Raw genomic sequence first — 16334 nt, 5'->3', positions numbered from 1 at the left:
ATTTGCACATTTATCGTGACAGTAAATAAATTGGAGAGGTTACACGTTCCTAAAATAAATCTGAGGAGTCAGAAGGTGAATGCAACTTTTTTTTAAAGAGAGTTTATTTGTATTTGGTATTTTTTTGCTCCCACTCTAAAGTCTAACGTTACAGTCAGCTTGACGACAGGAGACAACAAAGTGAGAGCGGCTATGGGATCTGTAATGAGTCGACATGGCTCTGCAGTGGGCTAATTGTTAGAAGTCCAACATTCAATTAGCATCCTTGACATTGCCAATAATCTCTCTTTCATTGGAGTCTCCGCTAAAGGAGCACACTAATTAAAAGCGTTGCTTGAAATAATCGAAGCGTTAAAGAGAAGGGCGACTTTGATTCCACTCCTGCGTGGACAGAGAGAAAAAGGTGCGCGTGTGTGTGCGTGCGCGTGTGTGTGTTTGTGTGTGTGTTTTAGGGGGTTGGGTTGTACTTTTGAAAGACTTAATTATACAATAGCCCGTATCCATAACTTATTCAAGGGTGAAGCAGAAATAGCTGTTTGTATCCTGGTGCCTATGTTCTTTTAATTTATCACACAGGCCGATTTTAGCGTTAGAATATTCAAGAATCAATTATAATATCGACACAATACAACGGCAAGTTTAGCAACACGCATATACATCGTTATGGAGATAAACAATGCAACAATTGAACTTGGAAACAATAGCCGAGGCTGAGAGAAGCCTGAATATTCATGAGACGCGTCTCCTCTGAGTGTCAACAACTCCTCCATCCAGACTGCTCAAGAAAAAGAGAGAGAAAAAAGTGCTTCAGGCTGCGGGGTCATTTTTAAATGTCAGCTGTAGAAAAACTCCTATTTCCAACGACTGAGAGAGATGCAAGTGACGGAAAGAAGGAAGAACCACGAGAACAGTTTCAAGACTCCATCAAAATAAAAATGTAGCTCATATATATATATATATATATATATATATATATATATATATATATATATATATATATATATATATAAACAAACACAAACATTTCACTCTCAATCTTAGATGGTACTACAGATTATAAATTTACCATATGCAAAAGTTCAGCTCACGGCAAACTGCCAATGAAACACTAAATGTTTAAGGAAGAAAGTCCCTTACAGATGTAACACCGTCCGCGTCACTTTACATTTCCACGCTAAACAATGAACTCACTTCGCCCTAACCAATGCTCACTGATACATCCAATATCAAGTGAAACACAATGGCTTCACCCCGCTTGTTATTGTAACCTTGGAGCCTCGTGTCTTCAAAGTGCACAAAAGTCATGAGGAGGATTAGACATCCGGCCTCCACAATGCTTCATACATACAATGAGTTTTAATCAAGACCAAAGCAGCGCTGAGGAGCATATGGGACCAACAGACGCGGCATTAATCCCTTTTGGTTTTTGTCTGAGAGCGGGCTGCACAGCGCCCCTTGTCTCCCGGCATGGATGCTGTCCGGTCGGTCACAAACACCAGTCATTCTCCGCAAACCATCGGCCTGTTCAAAACTGGTGGTTAAGGCCGCAACGCCTGCAGGGGGAACGGGGGATTATTCACCGAGTATGTGGTCTGTGGCCTGTCCATCAGTTATCAAAATGATTTGAGAGTAGGTTGAACAAGCGATCGTATTAAAAAAATATATGAAAAGGATTTAACCAGCATATCATAGGATGTGCTGATTATGAGATTCTCTCAAGGTCCTCAAAGTCTGCAGGTGTTTTCCAGTTAAACCAAGTAATTCAAGTCAAACTAAGATCTACTTTTGCTGTTGTATTCGCTGGAACTTTTAATGAATATAAAACGTAAGTATTGGTGAAAAAACAGTGTATTATAAAGAAGACAGACAGAGAGATATTAATTAAAAACTGTCTAGGAATGTGGGACAGTTTGTTACAGTTGTAAAAAAAAAAAAAGTAATGTATGGCTTTAAATAAATAAAAAATCAGAGTAATTTAGATTCAAATGACCACATTGCTTTTAGATCGTACAGCTTGTTTGATAGCCTGCATGGTGGGTGAATGATATATGAAGTATATGCATGTGTATTTATTGATAGACATTGTAATGAAAAACAAATTAAAGCAATAACATATTAATGTGGAAAATGTGCCAAAAACTAATAAAAAAAACCAAAACAAATATTTTTTAAATTAATCCAGCAGTATCCCCTTGAAAGTGCTTATCCAGGCTTAGTCAACATTTTCTGAAATTATTTAAGTTAGTGACATCATCAATGAATTTGATAATCTTGTCAAAGATTAAATTAAAAGGGTTTTGTGTAGCCAACATAATAACAGATTTAGATGTTTTAAAAAATGAAGTCTAAAGAGATTTGAAGTAAGCGCAGTAAAAAGCATGTTATTTTAATTTCTCAGACTGCTCACACAAATCCATGGATTTACAGAGATCCAAAACTGATAATGATACTAGCAGCTTGACTAGCTGGAGGTCTGACGAAGCAAAGGGCCACACATTCTTTCTACACCAGCCAAGCATCGCAGAACCCACGAGATAAATAAAATAATCTCAAAATCTTTCCTCCATAACCTGCAGTGATTTATTAAAACACATTATCATACTGTTGCAACTGACTTTTTTTCAGCACGGTCTTTTACCCACATAAGTGCTCTTTTAAAAAGCAGTCTCACCAAATATGCCTAAACATTTGGCTTATGATGTTCATACGCCCCACAGGACACAGAGGGCTTATCAGTTCATTAGCCACTTGATGGCCTATTTCAAGTTATAGTAGGTGGGAGGAGGGCGATGGATGAGGATATAACCATCCATTACTAAGGCATATTTTGTTAAGCTATTCAGGGGCACAGAAAAAAACCCATAAAAAGATTACCAGATCTCAGCATATGTTTACAAAACACATTATTACTATGCTTATGGGTCGAGTTAATGCCTAGTTAGTTAAAGCTCACCTAGTTAGCACTAAAGAGGCTGTCCAATGTAATTTATGTTTTATTTCGACAGTTTAGGGCAATTCATTTAGTATAAATCAACTTTTGTTTGATGAGCACATTGTTCTCGGGGACAGTAACAATATATTAAAATGTTGACATTTAGTGGTTTGTACTTTAAGCTTGCAGGTCTTTCAAACTCCTTGTATTAAATATCCCCGGACCATTAAAAAAAATCTCCTTATGAGACAAATGGAAATGTTTTCATAGTGGATTATGACGTTCCGCCTATACACAGCGGGATGGTAAAGAGCTGAAATATTACAAGTGTAATCGGCCCTAACTGATGACTAATGGTCATTAATAATGCCTCGAGTTCAAACAGACACTTTGGACACTCGGTATTAAATGGAGCCACAATAAGCTTTAAAGCAAAGAGCAGCTCTCATTATTGCTATGTTAAGTTTCTGTCATAAATACATACGGCATGTAAAGCCTCGATATGAGAAAACACTTTTGCCGTATTCAACCCTCCCCTACACCTACAGTAAATACATTTCTGTAATGGAAAAATAGTGACAGAAACTTCCTGCTGCTAGAAAATCTACTCAAAAAAGGCACGTTGACAAAGAAATCCACAACAAAAAGGTCAAGTTTGCTTTTGGTTTCTGAAAATGTCAACCACGGGATGGAGGAAGTTGACACGACGATGCCCACTTTTCCTTCGATTTCCCATCAATTCAGTTGAAGGCCACAAGAGGAGGTTAAAAGCTCAAGAAACAACAAGTAAGAGATGTTGAGATTTTTTTCTAAGCTGCTGTTTTCAAAGTCGAGAAGGAACTTTCAAGTTCAAAATATCTCTGCATGGTTTAGTCCATAAAATGAACACTATGAGGTTGTGTGGTGTGAGCCAAAGAACGATGGACGTAACCCACTGTAATCCCACAGAGTCGAGGCAAAGCGAGGATTTTGGGCATCAAATGTGAGTCAGAAACAATACAGTATATATAATAAACTTCAGTAGTGGTATTTAACAACATTAAACAGGAAGCTTTTGATATTCTCTTCTGGCTTAATGCTTACTTTCAACTGAAATTGGGAGAAATAGCAGGAACAGCTGACATTTGACATTGCATGTAAGCCATGATCAGACTCCATAGTTAATGGCCTTAAACACACCTTTTGATCACAAATAGCTTACAAATTTAATGACTTCATGGTGAACGGAGCCAATTTCTCTCCATTCTGCCAGTATTCTCACCACAGGCTACACGGTATATCAAAAAACAGCTACAGTGTATCTCAAAAGAGAAGAAGTACTGCAATAATATCATTTACTCATTTCACATTAATCCCTGGCCCCATGAATTCAGCAATGTCAATTAATTAATTTCCAAGCTTTCTCTGTGTAATCCACCATTACAATAATGTTGAATGTTTCCTTAACATGTTTAGATAAGTACGCAGTGTTCCCATGTTGCTGCTAAGCCACATGATACTGCAGTTACCTGTGAAAGCCCCACTTCTCTCTTCCTCACCAGCGCTTAATAACAGCGGCCTCATTAGAACAATTAACACAGGTGCACATGATGAGGCCTCACGGATAATTTACACCTTTCTAACAAACAATCTATCTCTTAATCTCCTGCAAACACTATTCTCTTGAGCGACAGTGGGCCTATAGGAGGAACCAAAAATTAATTAGCTGCATCCAAAAGATTAGAGCTTGGAGACCCCCGCCTAGATGGACAGTTAGTGAGACTGCAGTGCAGAGCGGGGGGAAAGGCAAATGAGCCCGAAGGCAGAATCTCTTCTTTGCTTATTTCAATATTACATTAAGTGTTATACATCAATGAACTGTTTCAGGGTGTCATCGCACAGAAGCTAAGCCTTTTGACTTAATGGCCCGCGAGTGCATGCAGTGCACAGGTCTTTTCCTTGACAGTTATTTTGACTTGAAATAGCAGGAAAAGCAATAACTGCAGTAATAATTAATAGCAGTAATTAATAACATTAACAAAGGCTTAGTTCCATACCTGGACCCTGCAGCCATCGTTAATGTTATTAATTACACCTGTTTGCATACAGTTATAACGAGCCACAGCTGTGCAAAAAGCTCTACTGCCCTGCAGTATGCACACTACATGAGGGTCTTGATTATTAATGTTTTGTCTCACCTTGTGTGTATGCTGCGAGCTCCTGTGTTTACACCTTTGCTCTTATACTTAGTGTCAGACTCAACATTTTTCAGAGCAGATCATTTGGGCTCGTCATAGCAGGAAAAGCCCAGGTGTAATTGATAACAATAAAAAATGAGGAGAGCTGGTTCCAGGGTTCTGGTATTGTGCATGGTTCACTGTCATGGCTTACTGGGAAACTGAATGGACCTGAGACATCGTTAAATGTGTTTAATTTGTGCTTTTCCTGGTATGACAAATCAAAAATATCTGCAGTGAAAAAGGTCTATTATGCATCTGCTCCACATTCCACCATATGCTTCCCATAAATGCTGCTCAAAACTAGTGTGAGGTGCATTCTTTGTCTGTGAAGCAGCATTATGTCTCTACAACCATATGTGAATGTTGGTTTGCCGTTCATACTCAGTGCCCCAAACACACACACAATACACATTACAGAGTTACAACTCAGGGAGAAAGTGCATAAAACACAATTTAATATGATGCTATTAATAAAGTATTAAAGTTTTCAGTACAAAGCGGTTTGTGGCTCGAAAACTGAGCCAACTGCATGAACACAAACACAGCAACAGTTGCCTGTTGAGGAGATGACGCTGAAGGGCGAGAGAGACAATATGGCCGTTGGGCAGAGACAAAAAGTGCTTCTTATAATGCAGGCCAAACATTTACTATGGCTTAAGGGTTAAGAGTCTCCTCTAAGTGAAATCTTCCAGGGATGGCCAAATCTCTCTTTCTTCTTATACAGCTAATTTGACAGTTTCAAAATCCCTCTATTTTTTCTCTGATCAATTTTACCTCTCTTAATCCCCCCTTTCCCCCCTCCACCTGTTAGTCTGGGTTTGCATGCGTGCCTCCCTCTCTCCTGAGAGCATATGGGGTAGTGGCTGACCCAGGGAGTCGTTGAGTGTGGGGACAGATGCAGCCTCTTCTCTCCCCTCCCCCCCCCCCTCCTCCTCCTCCTCCTCCTCCTCATCCCCCCTCTTCGTCCACCCGCCACAACCAGCCCTTCCCTCCTATCCACCTGTTTAGGTCACAGACCAGGGGGATGAGTGGCTGTGCGCGTGCCACACCGGCGGCTTGGCCACTGCTTTGTTATCCCACCCAAGACAAAGGGGTATTTAGGCAGGCCGGCTGCCTGCCCAAGGGGAACACAATGCCATGAGGCTGGCAGCCCTGTGGACTCGGGGCCGTCGATCACGTGCCCGCTTTATGTGTATGAGCGTCAGGGGGCATCTGTTGTGTGAGTGCGTGTGTCTAACCTGAGGTCTTATGCCAGACGAGGGGGCATGAGACAAAGAATATGACGTGTGTGTGCGTGTGTGTGTGAGGCAAAAGGGGGCACTAAAAAACAATTGCTTCTATTATAATTAAATGAGGTCTACAACTGAATACATTGTGGTCTAACTAATAACAGGTCAACTTCTGCTACTAATGAAATTCATATTGGAGTACTGACAAACCTCTGCTTCATAATGCTGTTAACGGATTTACCTTGCAAGACAAATGCCACTCATTGCTCAACATATCTTGTCTGAGCCTTATAGTGAGCAGTGGTGCACTTGAGAGTAATTGTAATGTGTCAGAGTACAAATAAAAGCACTAAAATCCCTTCAGAACTCCATTGAAAGATTGGACAAGCTGATCCAAATCTGTGGGTAAAAGTTTACTATTTTTTTAGAGGCAGTCAAATCATTAGCTTCCTTTTAAAGTGGCCTCTGTAATGTAGGTTAAATACCAACTTGAACTTCCACCGTTTCATGTACTACGATATAATTAATGTGTTCTGACATTTTGACTTCATTTTGTCACGGTCAGCACTTGCTACAGCCCTGGCTCACTCATATCTCTTCACAGATCAATAAGATTGATCAGTTCAAACAAGCAATGATTAGCTTGTCCCATCAGTCCCCTGGTGAGCAGCACGTGCGATTTATGAAGTCCAGTTCAGAGCCACGTTTTAAATCGATCCTATTTGACCTGTTAAGATCAGTTAGATGCCTGACGTTGCTTCGAAACCTTTCTCATAAAATCTTGATTATTAGCTCTCTTTAAATCTGACACATATCAACAGTTGAGGTAGATTTGTCTTAAAAGCTGCATTTGTAACTCTTATAACTGTAACTTTTATAAAGTGGTATTCCTGTTATTTTGTCCCTGTATACCCGCTCTGAAAACTCATTTATTCACGCGTGTTTTTGTTTAGTCTAGACAACGTTACATCATTCTGGCAGGGGTGTTTGTATGTTATTGTGTCTATTGTGGCTTACTACATCATGTCATGCTCTCTCGTCAGGCACGGTTACACATGGCTTGTGGCGCCCTGACCTACAACTCCCCCTCTTGTTTGTCAGCGGTTGTTTGGCCTACTTTCATAAAGACAAACACGGCCATTTGTTTTGTGTTGCATTTCCATGAAAATGGAATAAACAAGTAGCAGGGAGGGGGACCGTTGGAGCAGCTTTTTATGTATGGGGAGGGGAATACATAACCGGGTAGAGTCATTAAAAAACAATAATTTCTTGAAAATTATAACAACAACAACAACAACAACATATAAGAATAAGCCAAGACTAAGTTCTCTGCTGAATGTTGACTGAAAAGAATGAAAAGGGTTAATACTGAATACAATTAAAGTCAAACTAATTAAAGACACTTCTTGTCAAAAAAATACCACAATTACCCAACATGTTTTTACCAATCAGAAAGAAAAATAATTAATTTTCCAAGTTTGTTTTTCATCTCAGTGGGTCTTTCCCGACCTTCTGGAAACCAACTGAACTGCGGGCCACGAGGCCAGCAGACCCTCAAACTGAGTCCGCCCTCCCTCCCCTCTTCTCTCACTCCATGGACAGTGAGGATGCTACAGTTTGTTAATGAGTGTGCTCCATAGCTCTCTTAGAGTCCTTAATTAGTGGCACACTGACACTGGTCAGCCATGCACCAAGAGGGGCATGCTGGGAAGATGGGGAGGCACACACTGGGGGAGGGGAGTCAAGTTTATAAGACCACTGTTGGCTTCGCTGTTACAAGAATATATCTTGTTGAATAAACAAAAAAGGACACCGAACCTATTCTGAATTATCGGCCCAGCCAATTGGATTCCTAAAGAAAATCAATTGGTTTGACATGAGCAACTTGATCAAACAAAATTGATTAGGTCTTTGAAAGGGTGTGACATGGATAGCTCTCCAAGGCGAGGCAATGGACTGTAGCAAACACATGTGATTGAAAAGCTTTAAATGGGTGTCAAACAAGCGGGGACATAATGTTTGACTTAAATTATCAGCAGTCCCACTGGAATCTCCTGGGCCTGGTCCCCAGAGCCGGGAGTGTGTGTGGAATACAAACAGGGGATTCACCAGTGACCAGTGGGTCAGCGCTGGAAGAGGGACGGGTGCTGGTGGCTCCTGTGGGACTTGGCGACATTCCTACAGCAGCTTTTTTAATTTGCTGGACATGACCCCCCCTCGCAGGCGCTAAAGGGACAGATAACACTTCTAACATACAGCCACAGTCGCTTTGAGCGTGTGTGTTTGTAGGGCAGGTGGGGGGGCTGTTGTAGGGTCCCAGATGGGTTAATGGGGAGTTTAGCATCAGGATTACAATGCAACAGTGTAGCTTCAGATTGAGTAGTGATTACCCCAAGCTCACAGTGGCTACCCCCTTCTACTGCCCACCAACAGCACCGCTGGGCCAACAAGACAGAGCGTGGTTTAAAATGAATATATATGTACATTATTGTGGCCAAAGTTATTACAAAATAATATTGTCTCAATTATTACTGAAAAGGAAATCTACGAAATGTTTTTCCCTAAAAAAACAAATGTATACTCTATTATACTTTACATTTTTAAAGTGTACAAATGAGTCTTGCATCCTTAGAAACCAAAAATAATGATACATTTTAATACGGAGTTTCTCCACAAAACCACAAGGTATCTTATGTTTTGTGTATAAATAACTTATAGTACATTTCCATTTTAGCTGTCATTACCAGTCCATGTAAATAATAATAAAAAAACAAGATGTGCTCCCTCTAATGGCCAAAGCTGGTTATTACAATTTCTAAAAGTTAAGATGTATAGCTTTAATATTTCTTACTCTTAAGACAGTCTTTATGCTTTTCCAGCCCATCTCTACTTCATCTTTCTCTCTACTCCATCTTTCTCCCTTCTCCATCACCTCCCCCCTCCAGGATGCTAGACTAATCTGTTTGTCAAACGCGTGTCTTGCCTCTGCACCCTACACCACCCCTGCCTCCCTCTCCACCTTCCCAGCTGCTGGCCATCACAGGTCGAGCTCCAGCACCACCAGCCAGCCCAGGGAGATTGAAATGTTAAGGGCAGGGACGACGGCTCCACTAATTAAATTCCCCAGGTTAATCCCTGCCGATCCCCTCATCGCACTCTTCAACCAGGCCCTGCAAGGAGACAGGGGGCAGAGACCGGGGGGACAACAAACAAACATTCAACACTAACAATGGGCACGAGAAATTCAAAAACATAAAAAGAGGCTGAATGGGAAAAAGAAAAGACTGCACGTGGTGGGGGTGCTTCAAACAAGCAAAGATGTGGACAAACAAGCATCTCTGTGGAGCAGGAAGGACACGCTATAACGTCGGCAAACATATACATATGCACACTAATGCATCCCAAGGAAAGAATCTCTAATGGTGCATCTTCATCCTATGTCTTCCTTATAGATGTGGAAAAAATATTCTAATAAATGTTAAGTAAAAGAATGTTTCCGCTGATTCTTGAATTTATAGACTTATTAAAGTTACCCAGCATGTTGACTGTCTGCCCTCACATTCCCAGGACTGGCCTCAGACCAGTCATCCTCTCAGCATGTACAGTGGCCCTGAGTCTGACCCTGGGCCACTGTACTGACATGCTGACCAACCACTAGCAAACTATGTGACCTTGACAGCAGCAGAGGAGGTGATACATTACTTCCAAACTAGAGTGAGACCAACATCTCCATTTTTTTAGAGGCTTTCATCCTGAGAAAGACCATCAATTGGACATGATATCATCATCCGAAACAAAACAAATGACCCTGAAGGAAGGAAAGCTTCATTTGACAGGCTGCCAATGCTTCACAATGACTTCTGGGGTACAAGAAATTATCAACAAACATTGTGAGCAGACTAACCTTATCTACCTTTGTCCACGCCAACATGTCGTTACATAACTCTAAATGCTTGCCACATTTTATTTATCCGAGTTCTGATATTCACAGCACTACAGAACAATATATTACTGTCTCTATAGATCTTTGGTAGTGAATGGATGAAGTGGGTAGAGAAAAGCAGATTTAAAAAGAATAGAGCAGGTGCTTTTGTACATAGTGGGTGTGGTGTTAGGGAAGACGCGGGTGTATCACACAGTGTGGGCGTGCTGCGTCACAGACACCACGCGCCTGCGTTGTGGCTTCGCTCAGAGGTGTAATGCCTGATTAGGGGATTACAGGAAAGTGCTTCTTTGCAGTTCTGTGAGAAACAATTATTAACATGTTGGTGTCTCTAATCCTGGATAAACACAGCTTTTCAAGAACAACAGCGAGTCTTTCTTCCCCCCCTTTAAAAAAAGAAATCTGTGTTTAAACCCTGTAGTCACTTGAATCCAAAGCCTAACTAATACCAGTGGAGGAGACAGGCCAGTCGTGTGGAACACTGTCATTACAGAGGTTGTGCTCTTGCTGGAAGACATAGCTGGCCAGCAGGCCTTCACATTATGGGGGAAATCCACATTTAGCTTGGGGAGAGAAAAGCATTGTGCTGAGCACTGCTTGTTGAAAGGGCATTAGACTGAAACATGTTCACAGCCTGTAATCTTTTATTTGTTTGTACACTTTCCTCATGTAATCTGCTTTCTACTAATACAGAGACATTTTCTAAGTCATGTCGGGGAACCCACGGATAACAGATCCAGGTGGGGTAGTATCACAAAGACTTACAGCATACTACTGAATTTCAACAAGCAGACGTTCTTGTCAAATAGGCCAGCCGGCAAGAGTGTGGCACTCTACGCATGGATATGTTGATACAACATATATGAAACTGCTGCCATAGTGGCGACCATAACATCCCAGTTTGTACCCCTGTAATAGAAAATTAAGTGTGACTGAACAAGATAATTGTCTTCCAGAGATCATAAATGCATTGATAAATAAATCCCACATATCCAGTGATTCATGAACTCAATTGGAGACTATTCAGTGTCAGCTGTGTGCGATAAATGTTGAGCAGGAAGCAATCAACACACTGCCGATTCCTGAGCTACCAATCTACCCTCACACACTTCATCATTTCAGTGTTGCCTGTGGCTCTGAAATACAGCACATCAAAACAACCTGTAAGTTTCATTTCCGATAGCCTTGAACCTGCTGACTGGCCATACTGTCCACTAGCTGACACTTTGAAGAGTACCTCATCTTAGTCGCCTCTCCTGCCGCCATTCTGTGTGGCCCTGGGAAGAGATGATTGATGATACGTTCATGAACATGTCTGCTTTGAACAAACACATTTACTTAACAAATTCATATCAATAATAAACCAAGATGTAGCAATTCTAGAATTGATTTATTGGGGAATGAATTTATTTAAAATCAACAAAAAGGATTTATTTAAATGCACAACGCCAGGTAGACTCCATATATAAATCATTGTGACCACGTAAATGCACTTATATTGACCCTTTCAGTCAATTTAGAAGCGTACCAGTGAGCATCACCATGGTCCCATTCGCCTGGTTTCCACAGAAGGTGCTGGTGTGCGATGATGGAGATGTGTTGTGCCCATCTGGCAGGGCAGGGTTTAGCCCTAATCCCAGAGCCCCTCTGCAGGGGAGCCCCAGTCTGTTGATCACTGCCCCCCTGCTGGCTCCTCCACACTCCTGACCTCCTCAGTGCACAAACACACGGACCCCCGTCACAAGAAAACAAGCCTGCAAACAACATCAGCACATAAACTGCAGGGCGCTATGCAAGCTTAGATTTTGAGACCTTCGTGTTCCACAACCTTCTCTCATCTTTCGAGGCATATGTCAATATTGGGAGAAGAGTTTTCATGTCCAGTAGAGACATGCAGGCCGAGGTGGCAGCTCCAGTACACAAATACAAACAGGCACTGTGAAAGACGAGGAAATATGACCCCGACCAACAGGAAAACACAGAAACATATCCACACACATGCAGAGGGCGCAGAGACTTGTTTTTGTGAGGCATTGTAGAATAACACATTTATCACACACGCAAGTAGAGACCGAGTAAATATACACACATAATTACAAAAACATAGACAGATAGGCAAACACACAGACACCCAGAAGCAGTCACCCAGCCATACACACCACACACCTAACCACTGATAATCCCCTAGACACAGGAACACACTCACACACTTGCACACATACAGAGCATCATTATGTTTATCACTGTGAACCAGCCCACCGACACCCATCACTCTAATTCCATTTGTCTGTTTAGATTCGTTTTGCTTTAATCCTCCCTTGTTTGTGCACATCTGCAAGCACTGCAATAGTACAGACACAGCACAGCGAGACCGGGAACGTGAGGGAGAGGGAGAGGGAGAGGGACAGAGAGAGAGACAGAGAGAGAGAGACAGAGAGAGAGAGAAAGAGAGAGACAGAGAGAGGGAGAGACTCACAGGGAGCACTCTCCCTCATGACATCCTGGTCCCTGTAGCTCCAGCAGAAGGGGTAGACAGGCGTATCTTCTTACCCAGGGAGAAGCTCCCTGTCCCAGCCACGAAGCCGCCGCCAGGCCCGCAGGCCCCTGTAATCACTGCAAACAGTCAAACATCCAGTCACACAGGCTCTTACACCAACACAACATTACAGGCTTTTTACACAGTATTACACCACATCTTATTATCCCATTCAAGTCCCTCTATTAGCTCAATTGGATGGTGGGATTTTCATTTGTAAATTGGGGGATTTTAGATTAGCTTGTCTGTCAGCGATGAAATGCCCCCTGAGTCTGTGAATTATGTGACCAATCACATATGAATCAATGCTTACGCATACTGTACTGCATGAATGAATGGTGTCAGCAACAGGGAAGCACCATAACCTAGATTATGTACTGTACGTATACGACATCACAGGTTTTATCAATGTAAGCATCACAGCTGTATGGCTGCATATTAGACACACTATAGTCTTTAACTCCTCTCAAAATGTTAAATATAGGCATAAGATTTAGCCTTAATGTATTAGCAAAAACGTGAATGACACCATTTTTGTATAGCTGACAAAAAGCAGTGTTAGATTTTATAAGGCATATTCAGGTCTAATAGAGAATTATTAAAGAGATAAATATTAGCTGCAATACACACCTAGCAGCAACATTATGCAGAACTGATGCCGGTTGGTTGAAAGGAGGCGAATGAATTACCCCTCTTCCTCCCCAGGCCTTCCATTCAGACACGGAGTGAAGGAGAGAGGGAGGAGAGAGAGGAAAAAAGGCACCCCGAGCTAGTCGAGAGACCCGGCAAATTATGAAAATGCCTCTCTGTGTCCTAAATGGAGGCCGAGCTCTTTAATGTGGCACAAAATTAGAACCTGGGGGAGGAAGTGTGGCCCGCTTGATTGGCGAAACCCCTCCTGGCCCACTACCCTCCTTCCCTCCTCCCTCCCCCTCTCAAAGCACACAGAGATATTATCCTGTGGCTGGTGGCGCTCTCTTGTATTGGGGAAACTGAAGGACCCCAGAGAGAGCCCAGGGGCGTCCATAAAGGTGCCTAATTTGTCAGTTTACTCCTCAATTATTTAAATAGATCTAAGAAGGGAGCGGAGAATGAGGCTTTTTCTGCCTCTTCGCAGTCAAAGGCAGAGAGAGACCTTTCTCCACGGTAGCCATTTTCAATTGCGCTCTGCACTGCTGTCTTTGATATACAGAAGTGCTGTAGTGGAGAGGGGCTGTATCAAATAAACAAATGTGTGTACACGAGATAACAACGGGAACTTGGGGATAATATTCAGTTTGCTCTGAAGAACTCAAAGTTATTTCACATTTACAGATTAAAACAAACTTTACGAACGCGTACACACAAAGTACACAGACACACGTTAACATTGTGTCCGTGTCATACATGGGTAAAAAGTATGCATTAACATTTGGATATAAAGCAGGGAGCCTTTGTTACTCATCCCTCTGCTCTTCCATCCATCCACACTATCAGGTTATAACCCCAGCCCCCACTTTCCTATCAGCACCCCACACCCAGCAGGAGAACCAGCTCACACTGCCTGGCAATGCCAGCGCTCAGCCAGAAAGACCACTGGAGGTATGTGGGGCCTCGGGCCAGAGATTACCAAGCAGTTGAAGATTGAACCTGGAAATGGAGATGTCGCATTCCCCAACCCTCTGACCTCTAATCCCTCGCATATCTGCCTCTATTGTTTGCTTTGTTTAACTAGAGGGGTGAGGTTGTGCGGGCTGAGGAGGATGAGGACGCTGTGAAGGTGGGTGGGGGGGGGGGGGGGTGGTCCACACAGGGTCCGAAGGTGACCTTATCTCTCACATGCGTCTGGTGGAGGCAGGTAAAGGAGCCTCTCTATGTCTGAATGCTTTGCCGCAGACCCCTTATTGAGATGAACTCTCTTCGGTGCAACAACAATCCCTTTCAATAAGCTCTATATCAGCTGCGATGCCAGAACAGCGGCCAGTGGCAGTACAATAGTGCACCTACACAAAGACGTGAGTACCAAGACAATAACACAGTCCTTTAAATACAGAAAAGAAACAGCTAAAACACTTTTCGAAACAATAGACGCATAGCAACCCAAATACAAACAGGAAACACAATGGAGAGCACTACAAACACCTGTACAAATAAACTCAGTAAACCTGCAAACATACTGTACATACAAACAGTGGCTACCACACACTGAGAAACACTCACATGAAGAGTGAAAACAAACAAAAACCTGAGACAAGTCAATCATGACATCATGTCAACACAGACCCACGGTAATGGGCCTAATTCTACCCAATACACATCACTTGAGTTAATAGGAAAATGTTTAATATAGCCAAATAACAATAGCTGTAAGTATGTTAAGAGATTTTTAAAGTTACGGTTCCACTGTGTTGAAAATCTAAAACTGTTTTCTAAGACATTGCAGTCAACCAACTGACAAGAGTTGCCATTTTGGCTAAACCTGCAGCTTAGTGCACTAGAATAACAACAATCCAAAGCTAAAAATGTGTGTGGAGTTGGGTAGCAGGCATTGGCAACCTTCACAAAGATGGGTGGCACCTCGTAAACATCCTTGAAACAGGTTTCTCATGCTTAGGAATGGGATCTGCAGGCAAAGTTTTTCAGAGTGCAAGATTCTGCAAAATCTGTGGCCAGCTCAGTATATCATGCCTCTCACACCCTCTATTCTCTTCCCAAACACTAACCAACACACCCCGGCCCTCCGCCTCCCTCCGCCTCCCTCCGCCTCCCTCCACTCCAAGCTTCCATCCAGCCAGGGAGAGGAGAGGAGAGGAGATAGGCCCAGTTGCTAAAGCTGTCTTTTCAGCCCCTGCTCCCGCTCGGTCTATCTGAGATACACAGCAAGCGGAGGTGTCGCTTTTCCGCTGGCATTTCGGACAGTATCTACTTATAGACGGGAGAAAAAGAGAAAAGAAAAACAGAAGGGGTATTATCAGGGAGGGATGAGAGCAGCAAAGGCATTTTGTCTTTTTATTCCCCTCCTAAGCCCTGGGCTTTGCTCCCAATCCGATTGGTCGATACGGCCAGGGATGTAAATGAAATGCAAAGAGGAATAAGGCTGGCTTCCCATCTCCAGTGTGTGCCCCCCTAAGTCCTCCTCCCCTCTTTCTCTGTCTCACTCTTTCTTGCTCTCTGGGCTGTTTATGGTGTTGTGTTTCTGTCTTCCCATTCACAGACTTGCTGCTCTCCCTGTTTCTGTCTCACCCTCCCCACTCTGCCTGGTGCTCGCTCCTCTCTCGCTGCATCCCTCCCCTCTCCCTGGCTGGGCTCACAGCTCTTATCTCCTCAGACGCCCCACATTCCAGCGTTACCGTGGCTCCCTGCCTGCATCCCTGGTCACGGCGATTCCATGGGTTCCCACAATCCTCAGCAGCTTGCTGATTTAGGGTGGGCAACTGACTCTCAGAGGCAGGGGAGAGGAGAGGAACAGAGGGGTTAGGGGAAGACAGGGTGAGAG

This window comes from Cottoperca gobio, chromosome 22, assembly GCF_900634415.1.
Source record: "Cottoperca gobio chromosome 22, fCotGob3.1, whole genome shotgun sequence".
Lineage (NCBI taxonomy): Eukaryota > Metazoa > Chordata > Actinopteri > Perciformes > Bovichtidae > Cottoperca > Cottoperca gobio.
This window is presented reverse-complemented; position numbering follows the sequence as displayed.